The following is a 17,985-nucleotide window of genomic DNA, read 5'->3' as shown; positions in this document are numbered from 1 at the left end:
CCTCATTTCCTCCTTGCCATGTATGGTAACATATTTACAGGTTCCAAGAATTATATCATGGAAATATTTGAGGGACATTATTCTGCCTAGTGCAGCTGCTAACGAGACTGCATTCTCGTGACACTGCTTAAACCGCAGGTATCAGACTCCCCTCCCACTCTCTGTAAACAAATTTTAATAAGAATCAAACAATCTTATTCATCTTTTAGTCTTTGTTCTTAGCATACAGTATCTTATATAAACTAGGATAAAATATAATAATTAAATGCAAGTTGTAAATAAAGCTGGGCATGTTAGGAATATTCCAGAAAAACGTTAAATACTTGGAATTGGCACTAAGGGTTATACCAAGTTGCTTCCTAGAAAATTTAAGAATCTGGATTAAGGCTCCACTCACTTTCATTACTGGCTCCCTCATTCTGAACCAGGATTACTTCTTTGTTGTCACTATTTTTCTTTTTATCAAAATGTTTTATTAAAAATCACATCCCTTTCAAATATTTTCTCCTCTCCTTTGTGTCTCCATCTCTGACTTCCTTCTATACTTTATTCCTATTGCTCTCCATTTTTTTGTTCATTTACTATTTTTAAATAATTAGTGTGGGAGCTCAGAGTGAGTCATGATAATACAAAGTACCAAGAGCAGGCAAACTGTAAAGACAGTGAAAGGGAAAGACAGTTTGTGGGCCTCTTTAGATTACTGGTCTACATTCAAATGTAGTCTACTTGTGAGTTAATTCTTTTAATTTTGTAATGGTATCTCATTTAACTATAGGCTTTTAAACTAAACTTTTATTATAGGCATATGTGTCTTGGTATTTTCTTCTATTAGTTTATCATACTGTACCTAATGAATGCTTTTGTTTTTGTTCTATTTGTTTAATGTCACCCTTACTACTATCATATCTATTACCAAAGGAAGTAATTTCCCAAAGGATGACTGTGAAGAATTTAGATTCATATAGTTTACCACACAATCCGAACAGAGATGTTTTGACTAATTTACCAAGCCAATAGCAATTGCATTAACTTTTCTTACCTTATTTCCAGCACTACTTCCACGTTATGTTATGTATTATACCTTTCTCCATCAAATTTTGTCACACATGGTTAATTAAGCTTTAATTTCCCTGCAAAATAATATCAGTGGAGGAGATACAGTAGAACATATTCTAAGATCCTCATGCCGTAGGGATTTCCTTCCTTATACTAACTTACAAATAGTGTTTATTCATTTTATTTGATTTATACAAATGCTTTTGTGGCCACAAAAATGCTGAAGAAGAAATGTGGAGACTTTTTATACCCATCATATACACTTGCTGAGATTAACTAAATGATATTGCAAATTTTGATATATAAATCAGAGTCATATAATTCCAATTAATTAGTGATTATTTAAAATTTTAGCAATATATAAGGCACATCATATGAAACCTCAGAGAATAGCATTTCATGATACCAAACTTGTTAAATTTTTATCTTCTGGGATTTTACCTTTTGTTTCCACAATTACCATATTTATTTTCCTACTCAAATTATATGTAATTAATAAATTGACAAAATATAATATATATTAGGCAATTAATTTGTCCTAAGCATTTTACCTTACATATCTCTCACAATAGCTCAAAGTTAGCAGTGTTATTATTGATATTTTGAAACTAAGGAAACCAAACCTTATTGACATTACACTGTTAAAGGACATTTATTAATAAGGGGCTGACTTAGGATTTAAACCTAGAGATATTCAATTCCATAAACCATAATTATAATCAGCACACCATAGCGGACGTTTCCAGGTGTTAATATTTCTTAGAATTGCAGCTTTTCAAATTATCCTGGGTGAAACCATGAACTGGGACCTATCATTTCATTTTAATAAAAATGCTTGGTGTTCTTCTTCCTGACTTATTGAGACAAAATTGACATATAACATTGTGTAAGTTTAAAGTGTACAGTGTAATGGCTTGATACACATATATATATAGTGAAATGTTTACCCCAGTAAGGTTAATTAATCTATCCTTTGCCTCACATAGTAACCACTTTGTTGTTGTTATTGTTATGGTAAAAACATTAAAGTTCTACTCTCATAGCAACTTTCAAGTATACAATACTGTGTCATTAATTACAGTCACCATGCTGGACCTTAGATCCCCCAAACTTACTTATCTTATAACTGAAAGTTTGCAACCTTTAACTTGGTGTTTTGAGTTTTATAACAACTCTGACATTTAAGTTTGTTAATTTTCATCAACAATATTTGAATTTCCTCAATCCTTAACAGAATATGTGTAAGTGTGTGTGTGACAGACAGAAGCAAAGACAGAGAGTGTATGTGTTTGTGTGTGTTTGTGTTTCCTTGTGCCCAACGTCCATGCTCCTCTTTTGGTAAACTTACTTTCTTTGGGAAATCACCCATCTCTACTCTCTCTACTCTCATACGTGGATCCAAGTGGAACTGAGTCTCTGTTCACTCTTGCCGCATTAGTGGGTACATGGCCCTGTACTGATCAATCAGTTTATTTCATAACCTAACCATAGTGCTTGGTTTGGGGATGATAGGTCCGGGATGGTAGCTAATACAGTGACTCACTTCCATGATATTTGATAATATTAGAGTGAAAGTAATCTTTTTATTCTATTGTGATTACAAGGTATGTAGACATTTTAAGTTTGATTTGCAACACCACATGGATGGGGCCTAAGAGGGAAGTAGAGGAGGATGTTGAAACACTAAACCTCTGGCTCCAGATATCTCTAAAGATAGCTTAACCTTGTCTTGATATTTTCATGTGTCAGTAATTCCCTTTCTTTGCTTAAGCCATATAATCTAGTTTGTCAGGCACAGTTTTATTCTATTGCTGACATATAATCTACTCTAGCTAACTTAATCGCACAGGAATTCATTACAAGTTATTGGGTTTTAGAATTTACAGAATGAAAAAGGAAAAATCTTTGAGCCTGCCAGGCAGGAAAAGTGATTTTACTATATCACTGCCCATCCTGTAACCTCTGTGAATGTGGGGACTGTTCATTGGAAACTCCACTACAGCCTCTGCAGAAGAACCATATGCTTCTGCTACCCTACTTGTAAAGAGATGGCCTCTTCCCAGAGAAGTTTTGTCTCACATTGCTCAATTTTGTCTTCACATCTACATGGAATGTCTACATGGAAGAACACATCTTGTGCGTCTCTTAGCTTTGAGAAAATATTGGAAATGTTTTCCTTTCTTTCTGGCCTCTGTGGCACAATGAAGCACTATAGAAAATACTAGAATGGGTTCTGAATCAAGCAATATGCAGTACTGGCAAAATTAGCAACTGAAAGTATCCTGAATCTGAAAGTGAGATTTTGAATCATTCATCTCATAGTTCGACCATTATCACCTCTCCAGCTTACCTTATCAGCTCAATGTTACCCTCTGAGAATGACTGTATTTCACATCCATTTGGTGCTGAGGATCTTAGTATTTAGTATGTTGTTACCCAATTTTCATAACTGTGAAATATTAGAGATCTAAAAGACTATTTAATAACTCATCTGGGACACCTCAGTTCATACAACAAAAAATCAGCTAAAATACAACCCATCGCCTTGCCTTAGACCATAGATTACCGGTGACTTCAGATTGTTTAAAAGAACTCTGGGGGAAACCATTCTAGCTATTCCTTCAATTCCTTTCTGCTGGTGTTCCAGAATAAAGGCCCCGAAACAATCCATATTATCAAGAGTGCAAACTCAGACAGTCAAAGTCTGTGTGCCTTCCTCAACCCACACAACTTCCCAGAGGAGTAAAGAGTTTTGTGTCTCTAATAAATATTATAGCAGTGTCAAAATTGCAGATTATAAATTATGGGAATTGCAAAACATGTGACCTGTTTCTATTTTTACACTAAAATTATAAAATCAAAATTTCCCATCATGATACAAAATATAAACACTCACTTGGAAGAAATTTCTGGGATTTGCCACGGCTAGGGGATAATATGCTTTACGATGTAGTGCTGGTTCATGACAACCAGTGGAGGCATATTTGTTCTTCTAGCCCTTAGATATTTTTGTTCACTACTCTCAGGACAGATTATATTTCATATCTCTGTCTATGTCAATTGCCAGTCATCCTTCCTTCAACATGTTTAAGCCATGCTAGAATTCTAAGTGTTACTCCAGATTTGTTCCTGGTTTAGAATCTTGTCCTCGATGTTCTCTGTCAGTAATGTCCTGTGTCCAGGTGTTCAGTTCAACCCATGCCTGAGTCCTTGTTGTCATTGAGATCTTAACTCAAACGTCACCTTCACGTCAGAAGTTTCCCTAACCACCAGGTCTGACTTGAATTCCTGACTCCAAGAAATAGCTACCCAGGTTTATTTAGTTTATTTTTTTTAATAACTCTCTGAAATTATACAATTAATGTATGTTTTACTGGGGTATTGTCTGCTCCATCACTACACAATCTAATTAAAAGCAGGACCTCATCTTCCTCAACCCTGTGTTAGTGCCTGAATTACACCCACATATCAATAGAATTATTGATAAATATTTATAGAATGAGTGATAGAATAACTTTGCAAACTAAAAAGTGAACTTTCAGGACAATTTTTTGAAAGGTTTGAATTCATCTACTTTGAGAATTTTTTTTTAATCCCAAATCCTTATTTCTTTAATGTAGGTCAGAAGGACACACCTGTGAAATAAAACTGAAGGTCAGCCTCAGATAGTCCAAAATTACTTAGGTAAATTATGAATATTAAACAACAATAGTGACTCAGGAAGGTTATGAATCTTGCAATTTTACCCCCTAATGATTATTTTCTTATTGAACAGAACTTGAAATTATGAAATTTAATTACTTAACACTCCAAGCATCTGCCATTAAGTTGTAATTAGGAGCAAGAGGTTGATTAGAGAATATATGCACTTTCAGGAGATTTTCCTGTGAGCTTATTGGCCTCCATTTATAGTACTAAAGTGATTAAATGCAATTTGATGCAGTATCTATTATCCTATGCATTACATTTCTTTCAAGAATTTATAGAGTACAGTCTAGTTTTGCCTTCATGCCATATATATCAACACAATTTTATGCTTCATTATAAAATATGATTCTCCCCCAAATAAGCATTACCTCATTGATTACATCTTTATCCTCTAACATGTTGTTATCTGTCTACAAACACAGACAACCAGTTCAAAATAATCCATGTCCATTCTTTAAATTTTCAAAACTACTAGTTATAAATCTTAGTGCTTATTTCCTATTTTTAACATTTATTTTTTATAATTATCTTCCCATCGAGATTTACCCATCATTATTAAGTTGAGATGTGTTGACTTTTTTTTTTTCCACAATCATGGCTTTCAGGATCCTAAAGACAAGAAATTATATGAAATATGATTTTTTGTCATTTGTATTTAAGTAAAGCAATGTTAGGTACCTAATTCAGTTCTAAGAAAAATATATATTCTATCAAAAAAAAGAAAGAAAAAGATTCTCTTGTCTTTTCAAGAAATAGAACAAAAGTTTCTGAAAAATCTTAGTAGGTTTAGATTGATAAGTAAGTGTAGAAGAGATTGTCTTGTAAGAGTTCATTACAGTGTTGTTTTTTTTTTTTAGATTCCATATATATGTGTTAGCATATATATGGAATCTAAAAAAAAAAATTTTCTGAAGAACATAGGGGCAAGTCAGGAATAAGTACACAGTGGTGGAGAATGGACTTGAGGACACAGGGAGGGGGAAGAGTAAGCTGGGACAAAGTGAGTGAGTGGCATGGACATATATACACTATCCAATGTAAAATAGATTGCTAGTGGGAAGCAGCCACATAGCACAGCACAAGGAGATTAGCTCAGTGCTTTGTGACCACCTAGAGAGGTGGGATAGGGAGGGTGGGAGGGAGACGCAAGAGGGAGGTGATATGGGGATATATGTATATGTATAGCTGATTCACTTTGTTATACAGCAGAAATTAACACACCATTGTAAAGCAATGATACTCCAATAAAGGTGCTAAAAAAAAAGAGAAAGATTTCATTACAGTGTAATTATTTACATAGTAGTCTGATTTTATGCAAATGAAGTGACTTAGAGGGGACCTCTGGATAACATTAAGATGGGGCTGGTCATCAGAAAGCCTGTGTGATTACAGGGTTGAAACTTTCAGCCCTACCCACTGACCTCTGGGAAGGAGAAAGTGGTGGGGCTGGAGATTAAACTCTATAAAAACTCTTGAACAATGAGACTTGATGTGCTGCCCCTTTGGTGAACATGTGGAGGTACTGGGAAAGTGGTATCCCTGGAGAGGACACGGAAGTTTTGTGCCCCTTCCCCCATACCTTGCCCTATCCATTTCTTCCATCTGGCTGTTCCAGAGTTGTATCCTTTTATAATAAATAGATAATGTAAGTAAACATTACCCTGAGTTCCATGAGACATTCTAGCAAATTATTGAATCTGAGCAGCGAGAGGTGGTAACTTTAATTTATAGCCAGTTGGTCAGAGGTTCAAGTGAAAACCTGTCCCTACAATTGATGACTGGGTGAGGGAAATCTTGTTGGACTGAGCCCTTAACCTGTGGGTCTAAACCTATCTCCAGTTAGATAGTGTCAATTTTGATTTAAATTTGTAGGGCACCCAGTTGATGTCCACTGAGAACTGGAAAATTGCTTGCTGTGGAAAATCCACACATTGGAATATAGAAGTATTCTGAGAGAAGAGAAAGAAACAAAGTGTTTTTTTTTTTCCTTTCACACTACTCCATGAGTATTTGTGGAGATGCTTAACAATTACTATCCCATTGTTAATTTTGACAACAGAAATGTCAAAAATTATTATTATCTTCGTGTGGTGAGATTAAGGTAATTTGTTCTTAATTTTTCCTTTTAGTATTTTTTAATTAATGATTATTCATTTTCTCTTTCTTTCTTTCAACTGGAACTATAAAAATAGAAAATATATGGAATAATAAAGTATTCAGAAGGACAGTTCACTATTATTAAATGTATTACATTTACTTGGATATAAGCATGCGCCTGGTGAGTGAAATAGTAATCAACTTATCATTATGTCTTAATATTTTGTCTGTTTTTTATTACGCCAGAGGAATACACACACACAAAAAGGCATCTCAAAAATGTTAGTGGCTATGAGGTGTAGGATATACGAACATTTTTTCTATGTGAAATGTAGAGTTCACATATATAACAAATACCCAGTAGAAGACATTTCATCAGATCTTTAATAAAGAATGACAGAGTAATTTACCAATAAGTATTGCTATCTAGTCCTACAGAACTGGGAGCTGAATTCCTAGCAATTTTGTTGTTACTGCTTTTGTTGTTGTTTTTTCTATTACTGAAATAATCTGCAGGTGCAAAACATGAGTACTCTGGGTCAAGTAAAATGATTGGGTGTAGGTGTTAGGTAAATCATATGACAGTGCAAGAAACAAAATCAGCTCTGAACCAGCTCTTATTGCCTGCTTATTTGGTTATCCCAATGTCCTGGAATATGGGATTGTTTTTGACAATTGTCAATCTCCTTGCCTACTCTGTTTTTTCCCTCCTAAGACACAAATTTACAGGGAGCTGCCTTAGCATATGTATCAACAAGTGAATGAAAGATATTCCATGCTGCACTGTTGGGACTTTATTAACTTAATACTGTATGCATATTTCTTCCATCTGAACATATTACAAGAGAAAAATAGACAATACATGGTGTATTAGTGTCATGTAATTATCAGAGAAAAATCCTGAAAAAGCAGAAAGTCTTGTAAATGATGCTAGAATTTTGCATAAACATTACTAGCTTGTACAAGAATCTACCACATACCCTCTGAACAAAGAGCCTGGGACTATGGAGTACATTTTAAAATTTATTTCTCTACTAATTGCAGAAAAGATGAGCCAGAACAGGATGAATTAGACAGTAGTCTGACTTTGTGAGGCATGTACTGCCTAGTCATATTTTAGTGGGAAGAAAAGGCACTAGTGAGTGGGCGTGTTAAATAAAGTAAGAAACAAGGCATGCTTGTTCTTCTGCTTCTGCTCTGCTCTGTTCATGCCTCAGTAAAACTCCACAGAGTTAATGTTAGGCTTTTTCCATTAAGAATAGAAAATGTTTCTTCCATGCAGAGGATGGTGAGAGGGACTGAAAATTTTCCCTATAATAATCTTCAGACTGAAAAGAGAAAGCTCAATTGGAAATGCTATTCTTTCCATCACAAACCTATGAAGAAAAGAAATGTAGCATTCTGCTTCATAGTTATATAAGTTTCTGCTTTAAGAGTCTGGGTGTTAAGAGTACTTAATTTGAATAGGCTGTGGCTCAGAGATGTTAGGGAGGATTGGAATAAGCTGACCCTGCTAGTAGTGCAGTTGGTGTCTAAAGTCTTTTTTTCAGTTGACTGGCTTGGAGACTTAGAGAAATAGATAACTTATGACATATGAGTTTGCTTTCACAAAGTGCTAAGAATATATTTTCAGTGGAGCATACTAGGAGCTATTAAGTTGGCAGTTATTCAATGAAAATAGTTTCTCATCTGTGTCCAGATTCTTAGAGGAAACTAGTGGTTACAGTGCTGCCAGATTGTGGGAAGCCCTGTATTAGGGATCATCAAAATAGCTAAATATCCAAATATATCACCCTAAAAGACATCAGACTATATGTTTACAAAAATTATATTTATAAACCAAGCTTCCTTATCTAATATTCAGGTTTGGGACACAGTTTCTTTCCTGGAGCTAGGTTTTGCACTGTATCCTAGATATATGATCTAACACATGAGCAGTCAGATTGCATCTAAGTAATCATGCACTGCCTACAGCATGCTTACCAGTTCAAGTTCTAGGACAAGACAAAACAGTAGGTAGATCTCAGCCACAAGCCCTGCTATTTAACCTAGAAAAATTCCTCTTTGGTTCCGGTTAGACGGCTGAAGAAGGCAAAAGAGATCATGGTCCCCCTTAGCCTAACTAAAATCAATCCTACTGTCACCCAAAAAATGTTTTGGCACAAAAGCATTAACAATTGATTTTAAGTACTCATGCACAGATACTTCCTAAAGGTCTCTGTGTCTGGGAAATGGCCAGTAGCTTTTCAAAGTGTTATGGATGCTCATGTCCTTCAAGTCAGGGATATTATGCACTGTTCAATAGTTTTGACGTCACTGTGCTAAGCCATATTCTCAGTTTTTGTTTGTTTTTTCTGTTTGTTTTAATTGTGTTCTCTGCCTCAGGAGGCTGAGCTCTGTGGAATGATCACATGGCCTCTCTTAATGAATAGTTTTGTTTGAGTTTGACCAACATGATACTCAGGAGATTGGAGGACAGGGAAAGAGTTAGATCCAGGTATTGATTTATTCTCTTTTCCATGCTTCTTTGCAAGCATGGCTGTACGCCACATTGACTACTGCTTTCTCTACTGGACCCTCCTGGTTTACCAATGAGTCTTTGCAGAGCAAGAATATCTAAAAAAGAGAAAATTGTTAATATATTACTTCAACTGCTTATCTTTAGTTTTACATGATCCAATAAATTAAAGAGCTGAGGGGCGCTGCATCATTGCATCATTAACTAAAATAGCATGTATATGAATGGACTCAAGTAGCCCTCAAAACCACAAGTTATTTGCAGGCAAACATTGCTGAAATTCCCATAGTACTTACTTCTGATTCATCAATGCATTTTTTTTCAAAAAATACCTAAGGCCCCCTGAGGAATTCCATGAGTTTAGTTGATGAATATTGAAAATGTGGGTCTCAATTATACATGGAAGAAGCAGAAGTGGATTTTCAATGGATTACAGGCAAAGTGACTCAGGAGGTCATTCTGTGCTCTGGTTATCCACTGTGGTGTAACAACTCCAAAACAATAATTATTTTATTACATATCATGATTTTATAGGTCAGGAATTTGAGAAGGGCTAAGCTGGGTGGATCATCTATTCTATATGGTGCCAATGAAGGTCATTTGATAGTACTCATCTGGTGGATTGTCTGGTTTGGAATATTTAAGATGGCCTCACTCACATACATGCCAGTTGACTTGGCATATATAAAAGGAAGGATACACTCAGCTGGGGTTGTCAACTGAAGGGTTTAATCATGACATTTGCAGCATAGTGGCTGAAGAAAATTGGACTTTTAATATGGTGGCTTAGGGCTTCAAGAGTGAGTATTCTCAGTGAGTGAAACAGAAGTTAGTTGGCCTTGTAGAACATATCCTCATAAGTCACACAGTGTTGCTTTTTCTGTATTCTACTAGACAAATCATTCACAAGCCTGCCCAGGTTCAAAGAAAGGGGGCATAGACCTCCAAATCTTATTGGGAAGAGTGTCAAAGCGTCTGCAAACATGTTTTAAAACCACCACACTATAAAAAGTAGCAGGACTTTCCTGGTGACGCAGTGGTTAAGAATCCGCCTGCCAATGCAGGGGACACATGTTCAATCCCTGGTCCAGGAACATACCACATACTGCGGAGCAACTAAGCCCATGTGCCACAACTACTAAAGCCCGCACGCCTAGAGCCCATGCTGCACAGCAAGATAAGCCACTGCAATGAGAATCCCGCACACTGCAATGAAAAGTAGCCCCTGCTCGCCACAACTAGAGAAAGCCCACACGCAGCAACGAAGACCCAACACAGCTAAAAAAGATAATAAAATATATAAATAAATAAATAAATTTATAAAAAAAAAAAGAAGTGGAGGCAGGAAGTCTACCCTTTTGGCAGAAGTTTGAACAGTACATCTGGTTTTCCACGTTGCTTCGAAAGAAAGATGTTATCAACACATAGTGGCTATTTGGTTTAATGGAAGAACATGAGGAAATTATTGACAAGGAAATCTGGTGGAGGATTACAGAATTATGGGAACCGACCTTTTTGAATCAGCACAGGGTGTAAAGATATTTTCATTTCATGTAAGTCCACGTAAAGGGTTTACAAAGCTCTTAAAAGTAAGAAGACAAGATAACCTATCTTGTACATGTCAGATAGTTGTTTTTCTAGATACTCCAGTGCTTGCTCAATGAAGCCATGTATAAAGTGTACATGGTGGTACAGATGGATGATATAAATGGGTGCAATAATATGGCTTTTGTTGCCCCAAGTCTTATCTGGTTATAGCATATCTACTGATTGCCCAAACAATGTGAAATCCAGCAAGATACCATCAACAAAGCCCAGATGTATTCCTGTTGCCAAGGCTAATTACATTATACTCCTTCTACCATGAAGGAGATGGCACTTTTTACTCATTGAGATAGACAGACATCCAGGTACTTTCTTTGTTCAAAGTGCTTCTATAAGCACCATTTCTTACCTAATAACTTCAATCAACATCATGATATCTTTCACAATACCTTTTTCCAACTTGATGACAGCTGTCATTGTTAGAAAAGTAGGGCAGTGGGATTATGCCCATGGATCTTGATATATTTTCCATTTTTGAAATAATCTTTCAAAAAAATGGTTCTGGGGCACTGTAAATCCACATGCAAAAGAATGAATTTTGACTCCTATCTCACACCATGCACAAAAATTAACTCAAAATAAATCATAGACCTAAATGTAAGAGAGATAACTGTATAACTCTTGGAAGAAAATGTAGAAGTACATTTTCATTACTTTGGGTTAAATAAAAACTTCATAGATATGACACCAAAAGCACAACCAACTAAAGAAGAAAAATGGATAAATTGGACTTCATAACAATTAAAAATATTTATGTTTCAATGAACAAACAAAAAGTGAAAGATAATTCATAATATAGAAGAAAATATTTTCAAATCATATATCTAATAAGAATCTTTATTATATAATAAAGAATATTTATAGGTAAACAATAAAAAGCCAAGTAGCTCAATTTTAAAATAAGGCAAAGGATTTCAATTGGTATTTCTTTAAAGAAGATATACAAGTGACCAATAAGACATGAAAAAATTCTCAATATATTTAGTAATCAGGGAAATGCAAATCAAAACCATGATACCAACTAGGTGTAACCCACTAGAATGATTAAAATGTTAAAAGACAGGCAATAACAAGTGGTGGTGAGGATGTAGAAAATTTGAACCCACATTCATTTCTGAATTGTAAAATTATGCAGCCAATTTGGGAAACAGTTCAGGACTACCTCAAAATGGTAATGATGGAATTACCATATTTCTCAGTAATTCTACTCCTAAGTATACACCCAAGAGAAGTGAAAATACATGTCCATACAAAAATAAACATTTATAGCAGCATTATTTGTAATAGCTGAAAAGTGGAAACAACCCAAATGTCCACCTCTGATAAATGGAAAAATAAAATGTATTGGGTTGGCCAAAAAGTTTGTTCAGTTAACGAATACATTGTTCAATACAATTCTTGGTGAAAATGAAAAATACGGCTTTTATTGTTACTTAAAACCAAACAAACTTTTTGGCCAACCCAATAGTGTATCCATACGATGGTATATTATTCAGCAATAAAAATGAATGAAGTATTGATACATCTACTGTGTGGTTGTACTTTGAAAGCATTACGCTAAGTGAAAGAATCCCGTCACAAAAAATCAAATTTTGTGATCCATTTACAAGAAATGTCCAGATTAGGCAATTCTATAAAGATGGAAATTAGGTCAATTTTAGCCTAGGGCTGGGGAAAGGAGGGCGGGTAGGAAATGACTGCTAATGGGTACAGGGTTTGTTTTGGGTGTAATGAAAATGTTCTAAGATTATATTGTGGTGATTTTTGCACAACCATTGACTTGTACACTTTAAATGGTTGAATTGTTTGGTATTTTAATTATATCTCAGTATTGTTCTTTTTAAAAAAATAAACCTGCCTATCAGTTATATTTGCTTAGGTCTTAAGGACATCTCACAATGAACCTGTGAAGTTCCGCCTAAAACTACTAGTAGTGGTACCATAATATCCCCCCAAAATGACCACATAATAATCCTTGGAACCTGTGAATAGGTTACCTTATATGGAAAAAGGGACTTTGCGGATGTGCTCTAGGCAGAGCACAGAGGAATTATTTTGTATGATACTATAATGATGAATATATATCGTTATACATTTGTCCAAACCCATGGAATTGCACAACACTGAGAGTAAACCTAAAGTAAACTATAGATTTTGGGCCATGTGGTGTATCAATGAAAGTTCCTCAGTTGTAACAAATGTACCATTCTGGTGGGCTATGTTAATAAGGGGGGAGGATACGGATGTGTAGGCACAGTGGGTATGTGGGAAATCTCTGCACCTTCCTCTCAAGTTTTCTGTGACACTACAACTTCTCTAAAAAAAAGTATCTATTAAATCATTAAAACAAACCAATCCAAACAAACAAACAAACAAAATAAGCAGTGGGTCAGATCTGGCATGCAGGTTATCATTTGGTTACTCTTGGCTTAAACTAAAATACTCTACCATCTGTTCACCACAGAATTGCAGTGTTTTATTTATAAAATATAAATCTGATAATGTTCCTTCCTTTCTGGGAAAACATCAGTGAGTTTTCATATACACTACAGTGGAAAAGACACAGCCTCTTCTACTTCTACTATATCTCCAACCCACTGTAACTCCATACCAGTTCCTAGTTATGTTAAACCCAAACTTGTTTATTTTAGTTGTTTGTTTCTCAGGGAATTTTTCCAGCCATCTTCTACCTTATGCATACTTTCTTCATATTGGAATTTATTATTTAAGTCATACTTATTAGTTAAAATATCACTGTATTAGAGAAGTTATCCCTATACAATTAAATACAAATGTGTTCTTTCTAGATATTCTTTCTCAGATAACTGTTTCTTAATAGCATGAAATATCACCATTTGTTTCCCTCTCCCCTGTTTTTCTCTATTGTAAGATAAAGTGCAAGAGGGAAGGGATCATGACTACCTTTACTCCGCTCTGCCGCTCTACTGTTAAATACATGCTCCATAAACATTTGTTGAATGCATAAGTGAATGAATGAGTTTCACAGTTAAAAGATGACAAACTGAGTGTCTAATATGCTAAGGACTGACAGTTAGATGATAGGATTATCTCCCAAACTCCCAAACAAACATATCTGAGTTACAGGAAAACTCTCAGATGTATCAAGAATCCAAAAAATATTTGCTCTACCTCTGTCATACAATATGAATTGTTTTAGTTTTCTAAGAAGGATAATACTGGAGTAAACTTTGAAGCATTGCCATGGTACATAATTTTAAGCATTTATTTGTTCTGTTTTGTTTTTGGTTGGTTGTTTTTTCTCTTTATTTCTTGTATAATTTAGGATCAGAAAAAGCCTTTTTCATGCAGGATGTCAAAGCACAAGCATGGTGAGGAGGAATCTGTGCTAGAGAAAAGGTGGTAGAGATGAGAGATTGATTACACAGAGGGAATTGAACAAATAAAGTTGAAAAAAAAAAAGCTAGATTTCTCAGTGCCAGAGAATGGTTTACAATATGGAATGGAAATAAAAAAAATATGAACACTAATATTGGATTGAAATTGGACATATTGATAATGAAATCATGGTTTTCAATATATAGAAATAAATATGTATGTAAAACACCTATGCATGTATATATAGAGATATTTATAAATGTAAATTTTATACATATTATATATGTCTACTATATAGACATAAATGCATACATGTATATATATGTAATAGAGAGAGAAAGAGAGAAAGAGAGAGACTGAGAGAAAGAGACAGAAACAGAGGCAGAGAATGAGTGCCTGAGAGAATGACACTCTAATGGCAACAGCACACTCAGTGCCCAGAACTTGGTTCTCAATAACCATTGTCCATTGAAAAGGAACAAAGTTCCTTGGAGATATCACTGATTCCAGGGCTGGAGCAGGAAAATTATAAGATGATTCTGAAACATGTCATGCCAAAAAGCAGGAAAATGCTTGAAAGTTCAAATTGTTGACAGTTTGAGCATTGAAATAATTAATGGCCTAAGTAGGTTATAACCTATTGAATAAAAGAGAAAAAATAGGAGTCCATACTGTTATAAATAAATAAATGTATACATTGAAAGATTAATTAGATATGAGATATATCATAGTTTCAAAGCATATCCCCAAGAAATACTTAAGAAAAATTGGTAACGAGTATCTTTTCAGTAGAGTAGCCTGACTGAACCCATCTTAATCAAGTAAGTGATCAATGTGAATATTATCAGAATAAATCAAAAGCATGCATCCCCTGAGAGCATGCTATGAGAGCATAGCAACTTTGTAATATTTCCACAAAAGATGCATACTTTGAATCTAACCATGAGAAGACAAAAGCAAATTAAGGGATATTCCACAAAGTAACTGATTTGTAGTTATCAAAGTTTCAAGATCATGCAAGTAAAAGCAAAAGGGAGAGACTGTTCAACACTGAAAGAACATAAAGAGACATATAAACTTCATTTAGAACTGGATCATTTTGCTAAAAAGCACTATATCAGGACAGTGATGAAACTTAAATAGGGCCCAAGTATTAGGTAGTAGTAATGAATCAGTGTTAATTTTCTGATATAGGTGCTTGTATTGTGATTATATAGGATAATATCCTTGTTTGTAGAAAATATAAACTAAAGTGTTTTGGGTGATGTGTCCTCATGTTGGTGAGACACTCTTAAATGTCTCAGGGGAAAATGGTCTTTGTACTGTGCTTATATATTCCCTAAGTTAATGATTGTTTCAAATTTAAATAAAGATTTAAAATATTTTAAAAAACGAAAAGATAACAAAAATCAATGAATTTGGTAAAAATTCTATGGTATGATTTCTTTACACTGGCTTCATTTCAAAGTGATTTCTGAAGGTCATTCAGAACAGAATGACCTCCACCTGTGAGGAGACAAAATGGTGGACAGTTTCTCTCAGATGTTTGATACAAGGCAGTTGCAAATTGGGATGAGGGAATTTCTACTAATCTATAAAGAAGGACAAATGCCAGAGTTTGTTTTTTCCATCAAGAAACATAGAATCTGGAGAAGCAAGAAGAACTACAATCCTGCAGCCTGTGGAACAAAAACCACATTCACAGAAATATAGACAAGATGAAAAAGGCAAAGGGCTATATACCAGATGAAGGAACAAGATAAAAGCCCAGAAAAACAATTAAATGAAGTGGAGATAGGCAACACTCCAGAAAAACAATTCAGAATAATGACAGTAAAGATGATCCAGGACCTCGGAAAAAGAAAGGAGGCAAAGATCGAGAAGATGCAAGAAAGGTTTAACAAAGACCTAGAAGAATTAAAGAACAAACAGAAACAAATGAACAATACAATAACTGAAATGAAAACTACACTAGAAGGAATCAATAGCAGAATAACTGAGGCAGAAGAACGGATAAGTGACCTGGAAGACAGAATGGTGGAATTCACTGCTGTGGAACAGACTAAAGAGAAAATAATGCAAAGAAATGAAGACAGCCTAAGAGACCTCTGGGACAACATTAAATGCAACAACATTCGCATAATAGGGGTCCCAGAAGGAGAAGAGAGAGAGAAAGGACCAGAGAAAATATTTGAAGAGATTATAATTGTAAACTTCCCTAACATGGGAAAGGAAATAGCCACCCAAGTCCAGGAAGTGCAGCGAGTCCCATACAGGATAAACCCAAGGAGAAACACGCTGAGACACATAGTAATCAAATTGGCAAAAATTAAAGACAAAGAAAAATTATTGAAAGGAGCAAGGGAAAAATGACAAATAACATACAAGGGAACTCCCATAAGGTTAACAGCTGATTTCTCAGCAGAAACTCTACAAGCCAGAAGGGAGTGACGTGATATACTTAAAGTAATTAAAGGGAAGAACCTACAACAAATATTACTCTACCCAGCAAGGATCTCATTCAGATTCGATGGAGAAATCAAAAGCTTTACAGACAAGCAAAAGCTAAGAGAATTCAGCACCACAAACCAGCTCTACAACAAATGCTAAAGTAACTTCTCTAAGTGGGAAACACAAGAGAAGAAAAGGACCTACAAAACAAACCCAAAACAATTAAGAAAATGGGAATAGGAACCTACATATCGATAATTACCTTAAACGTCAATGGATTAAATGCTCCAACCAAAGACACAGGCTCACTGATTGGATACAAAAACAAGACCCATATATATGCTGTCTACAAGAGACCCACTTCAGACCTAGGGACACATACACAATGAAAGTGAGGGGATGGAAAAATACATTCCATGCAAATGGAAATCAAAAGAAAGCTGGAGTAGCAATACTCATATCAGATAAAATAACTTTAAAATAAAGAATTTTACAAGAGACAAGGAAGGACACTACATAATGATCAAGGGATCAATCCAAGAAGAAGAGATAACAATTATAAATATATATGCACCCAATATAGGAGCACCTCAATACATAAGGCAACTGCTAACAGCTATAAAAGAGGAAATTGACAGTAACACAATAATAGTGGGAGATTTTAACACCTCACTTACACAAATGGACAGATCATCCAAAATGAAAATAAATAAGGAAACAGAAGCTTTAAATGACACAATAGACCAGTTAGATTTAATAGATATTTATAGGACATTCCATCCAAAGACAGCAGATTACACTTTCTTCTCAAGTGTGCACGGAACATTCTCCAGGATAGATCACATCTTGGGTCACAAATCAGGCCTCAGTAAATTTAAGAAAATTGAAATCATATCAAGCATCTTTTCTTACCACAGCGCTATGAGATTAGAAATGAATTGCAGGGAAAAAAACGTAAAAAACACAAACACACAATACATTACTAAAGAACCAAGAGATCACTGAAGAAATCAAAGAGGAAATCAAAAAATACCTAGAGACAAATGACAATGGAAACACGACAGTCCAAAACCTATGGGATGCAGTAAAACCAGTTCTAAGAGGGAAGTTTGTAGCAATACAAGCCTACCTCAAGGAACTAGAAAAGTCTCAAATAAACAATCTAATATGACACCTAAAGGAACTAGAGAAAG

The sequence above is a fragment of the Stenella coeruleoalba genome (assembly GCF_951394435.1).
Source record: "Stenella coeruleoalba genome assembly, chromosome: 3".
NCBI lineage: Eukaryota > Metazoa > Chordata > Mammalia > Artiodactyla > Delphinidae > Stenella > Stenella coeruleoalba.
This window is presented reverse-complemented; position numbering follows the sequence as displayed.